The 7,513-nt window shown below is 32.9% G+C and overlaps 1 long non-coding RNA gene across 1 annotated transcript; it reads left to right on the forward strand.

Annotated features, from left to right (window-relative positions):
- The first annotated feature begins 2,899 nt into the window (after positions 1-2,899).
- LOC149644586 (uncharacterized) lies at positions 2,900-3,250 on the forward strand. Its single transcript, XR_016371974.1, has 2 exons — positions 2,900-2,977; positions 3,055-3,250. It is a non-coding gene; the product is annotated as an uncharacterized LOC149644586 (long non-coding RNA).
- Positions 3,251-7,513: the final 4,263 nt, after the last annotated feature.

The following is a 7,513-nucleotide window of genomic DNA, read 5'->3' on the forward strand; positions in this document are numbered from 1 at the left end:
CTTCGTCAAATTGGAAAAGCTAGTAGCGAAAGAGCCCCATGCCCCTAGTTCCAACTTTAGAAATTTTCCGCGCTACAATTAATCCTCACTCGTAATGCTTTTTCCACGATGATCAAATTTCAAAAGTGGACTCGTTTCCGATTATTTCAAAGATATTTGCCCAGTATTTAATTGGCTGAATTTTACAAGATTAGTCGCGTATGTTTTATTTCAATCAAGTCTGACTTCGAAGCGAAGTCAGTTATCTATCCCTATATAGGGAAGGATAACAGACTTGAACTTCTGAGTCAATTTTCTATCCTCCCGCCGCAAATGCTAGAATTGGGTTATCTACCTTAAATGACTTTTACATTCGTAATAGTGATTATTAAAATATTCATCAGCTTCGACATTTTTGGTAGTTATTAGAATGCATAAAAAATATTAAAAATTTAAAAAAGCTATACAAGTGTTCAAAAATATTCGCAGAAAAAAACTGAAAAAAAATGTTAAAAAAGGTAAAATAATTTAAAAATAAAGTTAATAAAAAAGGCAAAATAATTAAAAATATAAAGTTTAAAAAAATATTAAAAATATTAAAATTATGAAAAGTTCAAAAAAAACTTGTAAACTTTTATAACTGAAATTTATTTTATAAATGGCTATATGTTCCTTATTATGTTATAATAAGTTAATATTGTATCAGTGGGGTATTCCCTATTTTTACAAATGTTTCTAAAACAAAAAAAACTATCATTAAATCCAACTGATTAATCAGACCTAGAAATTATCCATTTTATACAACCATTGATGTATAGGAATAGTGAACTATTTCCTTTAAATTTGATGTACTCTAGCACTCACAGAGGTTAATAAAACCAGGCGTAGTATATCTACTATTTGTGGGAGAGGGGGGGGAAGCGCAATTCTAACATCGCTTGTATTAATTTTCTATCTATTCTTTGTTTTACCACGTGCATTAAGAATAGTGTTGCTATCATATGAATAAATTGTCAGGGGTATCCTAGATACCTAAACATTTTTAACCAGTACCTCCCTAAAAATAAGAAAAGATAGTTAAAGAGGGGTTTTTTGTACTTGATCTTCAGTAGAGTAATTTGCAAAGTTCGCTTAGTTTTATAACTTGAATATATTTTTAACATTCTCTGTGGCTTAGTAGGAATTGGGGCGTTAATTCAATTGGCAGACTTTTTAGCATGAACGTTGGTTTTGCCTTTTCTTCTGAGAATTTTATTTCTTACGTTAAATATGAGATAAATAATCTAATTATTTTGCTATAATAACGTATGTACCTACGGTTAATCGGGGTTTTGAAAAACATATTCGTTACTATTGAGAAATTTAGCATAAAGTGAAAAAAAAACAACCAAATTTGAATTTTAACATTCATGTTTATGATTGTTACTACATAGTGTTTCGCATTCGCGCTGTTATACTTCACAATGTCTTTGGATTTTTAGTTTTGTCATCTGTACCATATGATACACAATAAGCGAAATTAGATAATTCAAACAAACTCTGATTGGTTAAACAGGCAAATGGAGACTCGAACAGAATAAAATTATATGGCCATCATGGTTATTTAAACCAAACAGCATTTAAATGTTCTAAAAAACCATATAAAAGAGGAATTTAAATAAAAACATATGATTTTTTAACGCTTTTAGTTTTTCCATGTATCAGGGTCGCGACCGTGACATAGTTCCTACTGGGGTACTTAGCCATTAGGTTATTTCCTGTGGAAGTATATGCTAGTCTACTCACAAATATAGACATTGTAATTATAGACATAGCTTTCGTGGTTTTCAGTTTCAATTAAGCTATTGGAATTTACCTGGATAAAAAACTCCAAAGAGAAATGAAAAAAGTATAGAAAAAAAAATTGTAAAAATTTAAAAACATGATAAAACTTGTCGGATAATTATGAAAATTCATAAAGATCTCGTCTAACCGCTTAATCTCTTTTACACATTTTCCGACATACTTTGAAGCATCTATGTTTTCACTATTGTATGTCTTGATTGTAGGCGTATTTTTATGTCAGTTTTTGAAACCTTAGCTAAATCTAGTATACACAATTGTAATAAAATACACAATACAATAAGAATCGTTGAAATGCCTATTTTTTCTCATTGCTGAATGGTTTGACTGTAGGCGTATTCTTATGTTAAAGTTTTTGAAACGTAAGCTAAAAACTAGTATACACAATATCACGAAGAAAAGTTTGAAGATTTATCTAAGATCTCGTACGCATTCTTGGTACTTTAGACGTTAATGCTTTAAGGGTACATATTTTCAACAAAACTATAATTATCTGTCTAATAAATTTAGCCAAGGGCTCATTATTTACCTTTACATCCCCTTTTAAGACAACTGTCAATATACCTTTTGTGGAGAATGTTTGACCGCCTGACATTAAAAGGAGATTGCTGTCTCTGGATTTTTAATCTTCTGTCGAAAACACAGTTCTTTTGGTATACCGACTGTTAATTTGAGGGCAACGATTGGGCCTCTTTAGAGCTATTATCATACGTGTTTCAGCATGCCACCACACTCCGTCATGTGATTTATATTCTATAGCTATTATACTGAGTGAAAGGGCTTTGAAAAGTATATAAACCGCACTCCAACCATTTGGAGAATCATCATTTAGGAAACTATCTTCTTGGTAACATGAAATCTGTAGTAGTTGACTTTGAGTATCTACACGGGAAGGACGAAAAATGCAACCTCGCAGGCGGTCTGATAGTTAAAGAACTAAGTTGTGCTACTGTTACTAAAATTCCAGGAATAGTGTCATGGATATTTTTACCGCCTTATAGTCAATCTACGCTTCCTTCGTCTACACAACGACTCAATAACTACATCACCAGAAATTTACACGGAATCTCATTCGGACGAGGAGAAACGCCTTATCATAATCTTCGTCGCTGTCTCATGTTAGGTACCCGGTTCGCAGACCGTATATATTGCAAGGGTAATCAAAAATGTTTCTTTCTTTTTAATATTTTAAATAAAGAAGTCATAAATTTGAATGACGTGGATTGTCCTAAGGCCATGGATATAGAAGGTGAGACACGTGTCACCTGTCTCTATGACCACCAAAGAAACACGTTAGCCCGTCATCGTCCGTGCGCATTGGAAAAGAGCCTTTTATACGCTGATTTCGTATACCAGAACGAGGACAGTATAAATTTTATGTTAATAGTGTAAAATTTTAAAAATTAAAGTTAAGTTTATTGCATTTAAATATGGATTTCTTATTAGCATACATAATAATAGATCATAAAGGAGAACGACTTTCGTAATTGTTAGTTTGTATAATGTACATTTTTTATAATGGTGCTCTTTAATTAAAACAAGAATATTTTCAAAGATATTGCATACGTCACAGATGGGGGGGGTTTATTGGGGGTAAACATCTCAAAAAATTGGTTTGCGGGGAGGGAAGGGGTAGTAAATACCTTCGTATAACGGGTAGATACTATAATAGCTTCAGTACCTTTCTCAGTACCATGGACTGCGAGCGAGAGAGAGGCCACTGATCTAACATCTTTAAGTAATGCAAGGTTTTATTCTCTACCTGAAAATGTGTAAGGTCTATCATATAAAGGAACGTTTCCAGCATGGGAAACTCTATAAGAGCCGCTTGCCGAACGAAAAACATACAATTCAGCATTGATGTCCATGGAAAATACGCTGAACCAGCAAACAAACCTTTTGATGTCAACGCAGAAAAAACAAAGAGATATAGGAAAATGATCAATTGAATTGGTAATTGCTTTTAATTTCAAAACCAAACATCTCAAAAATATTTGACTTATCATTTTAAATTAAAAAATAGCTTATTGCCTTACACTAAATTTAATGATAGTTAATATCAACTTTCTTTTGAAGATAGAAGCAGTTAATTTAGAATAAATCAAGTAATACTTATTATGAGAGTCATAAAGAATGGAAAAAACTATGGCCTATACTCCAAAATAAATTTTATACAACGCAAATTTAATTACCTTTGTATTAAGAAGTTAACTCTGCTTAAAGGGCTAACTGCATAGATAATACAGTCGTGACGAGAGTATACGAACTTCTCCCTCCCCCCTCCACTATGACATAGATGTGACAATCTAGGCTCAGATATTCTTTAGTGAAACTGACTTGTATTGTTACTTGTTAAGTTACTTGTTAATAGTATATAAATTTATACCGTACTTACGCAGATTGGAGAAATTAGTTTAAATTATATCAATTTCATTTTAAAATTAGATCTTTTGCTTTTATAGCAAAATAAAAAAGAGGAGTAAATTTATTTTATATTATGATCTTTATTCATGAAAAGCTCTTTTACTTTAAATTAGGGCCTAGCCCTAGAGATGTGAAAGGAGGAAGTGACAGATGAATGGGAAATATTACGGAAGTTTTTGCTTTCTACTTAAATTCGTCAACTGAGAATCATATAAATTTAGATTGTATGTAAAAAAATCTATAATAGGCAATAAGAACCAGAAATGCACAATATGCAAGTAGCCACTGGCCTCCAAATACTTCGCTAACTTACCCTATTACAATAGAACAGACCAAAACATAGCCTTCATTCTTGTCTTATTTACTTTATATTATGATATTTATCTCTAATCCTACGTACACCGAATGTATTACAGCAAACTTACATACCATTGTAAAGAATACGAAAGGGGTTACCTTCCTTTTTTCGAAAGGAAAAAGTATTGAACTCCGTTCTTTCACACCTGCCGTAAGTATAACTAGCAAATTTAATTACTTGCAAAACTTAATGCCGTTATTAAAATTTAAAAAATAATATTCAGATTTTTATCTTCATTACGGAGATTGAAGAAATTATTATAGAATAAATCAAACACTTAATCAAATGGCTTTTACTTAATTCATCTACCGAAAATCAGGTTAATTTTAATTCCATGAAAAAAACTGTTAGGTGTAAACAATCAGGGCAAACCAGAAATAAACTCAGTACAAGCGCCCACTGGTCCCGCAAATACCTAATCACGCGCATTACGTACGTATCAAATATATTTTAGTGTGTAAAATTATATATATTTGTATAGATTTTTGCCATTAAAATTTTTAATATGTTAATTATAATTAGTTTTATTTCAATAAGAATAAAATTTGCCACTTATAATTTTTTACTTTATATTATGGTCTTCACTATAAACGTACAAACCTACAAAATCATCCTTTGTTATCTATAAAAAGTGTAGAGAGAACGTAAAAACCCGTCTCCCCGCCTTTACAGTGGCCGCAACCTTTGTACGCCATCAGGGTAAACAAAAACTAAATTCTGTCCAAGTACCCATTGGTCCCAAAATACGCCGCCGAAACTGTTAGGCGTAGATAGAAGACTTCAAAACTTGTCAAGTTCGACATGTGGACTATACTGTATTGCCTATATAATACAAAGAACAAAAAGAAAGAGCCACGAATCATTCATGAAGCGTTTTGGTCGAGATTATTTGAAAAATGACATCATTGTTACAAACATGTTGAAACGAGCCCGTAATGAATAACTTAATCCTTTTGTTAAAAAATACTCTTTGTAATTTCTTTTGTATCTTTAAAATATAAAAGTGTCACCTTTAATACTGTTTTCTTTTATTTCATATATTAAGGAATGGGGGGGGGGGTAGGAATGTGTTTGGAATGTGAGAGGGGGAGGTAAAAAAGGGGGGGGGGAAATGTTTGGCAGATGTACAAATCGGATATTCCCATAATCATTTTCATTCCTCATCATGAACTCAGAGCTGCAAAGATATCGTACTTTTAACTCCTGGCCCTCAAGACGGAAAGTATATAAAAACTTTAAGCAGAGCGGGATTTTATTCCCTACATACCGACGATCTAGTACAGTGCTTCGAATGCGACGGAATATTATTAGCATGGAAACCCGATGATAATCCTTACGAAGAACATTTAAAACATTTCCCTAAATGCAACTTTATTAGAGGTGGGCAAACAAAAAATATACCCTTCAGTTTTGATGAAACAGAAACATACACCAAAAATATAAATAACGACATTAAAACCGAGGAAAAAACACCCGAAAAACCCATGGAAAACACTGAAGAACTTTATCATACCTTTAAAGTTAAAACTAAAGATCTCGAAAGACTAGTCCTAGAACTCTACGTTAGAAAACAACTTAACGCTTTGTATATCAAAGAACGACTTGATGCCTTGCGTAAGATTTAAAAATAATATTAAAATTTATCTTCTTCCTTACGAAGATAGACGAAATTATTTTAGAATTAATCAAATACATTTTAATATGAAAATTGAAAAAATATCTTTAATATTAAAACCTATACTTTTAAAGAAAATAAATAACTTTTCACTTTATATTATGGTCTTCATTTTTTTCACTTTATATTATGGTCTTTATTTATATCTTTAAATAATATTCCCACCAAAAAAAGACGAGAGAGCGAAAAAACACGACTTCTCCGACTTAACCGTGGCCGCCATCTTGTATGCCATACTGGCTGCATACTCTCTCTTGTTCAATTAATATGTATTAAAAATACCCCACTTAAAAAATTTAATTATGAAACGATTGCTCTAGATGTTTTGGGTACTGTTGACTATGTTGATGATGATCAAAACATAGTCTTCCGAACATAGGAAAAATATTGGCGTGTGAAGCCAAAAAGTGATCGAGTGGGCTGTGTTTGTAGCAAGGAAGGCAGAAATGAGAACCAGTTAAGGCTAGGAGTCTAGATCCGTGGAGTACAAATTTATAATGCCTAGAATTTTTAAACTGGTCCCTCTTCAATTTTCTTAAAAGTTCTCAATTAATAAACTGGTCCCAAGGACCTGTAACCCCCGGATTTAGAATAAAAAACTGGTTCGAGCAATTAATAAACTGGTTTTGGACCTGTGGTATTTCGAAGACTGGTTGGCACGCCGGTGATATTTCGGCGTCACGGCGGGGCGGCGCGCTGTTTGAAAGTACGTACGGCGGCGGCGGGGTTAAAAACTAGAAATGTGGCGGCGCGCCGGCGTACTATCGGCGGCGTCGGACTCTAGCAGGATCGATAACGTGAATAATAGATATGTAATGCAATATACTGCTGTAATCGAAATAATGTTTAACGTATTGCCTACAGTTTAAAGGGAGGGTGAAGTAGAAAATCAAGTGATTTTTTATCGATTTTTCTACTAATTATAAGACCACTCTGCATAGTCAAACATTCAGGAAATACTTCCGAATGAATTTAAAATTCAAATTAGGTTCAGATTTTAAGGATAATTTTAAAGAAGGTCCTCCGACCAATCGCGTAATGCCTTGCCTTTTTATTAACAAATTTCTCGTGGCACGCTCCATGTCTCGCGCCATGATTATCACGTCCCGCGCGAATTTTATCAAATCTCGTGAGAAATTTCATTCAACACGTAACATGCCACGAGAATTTTGTTAATAATAAGGCAGGACGTAACGCGATTGGCCGGAGGACCTTGTTTAAAATTATCCTTAAAA

Source organism: Phalangium opilio, unplaced genomic scaffold (assembly GCF_054372755.1).
Source record: "Phalangium opilio isolate 3A_F unplaced genomic scaffold, DU_Popi_V2 ptg000090l_1, whole genome shotgun sequence".
NCBI lineage: Eukaryota > Metazoa > Arthropoda > Arachnida > Opiliones > Phalangiidae > Phalangium > Phalangium opilio.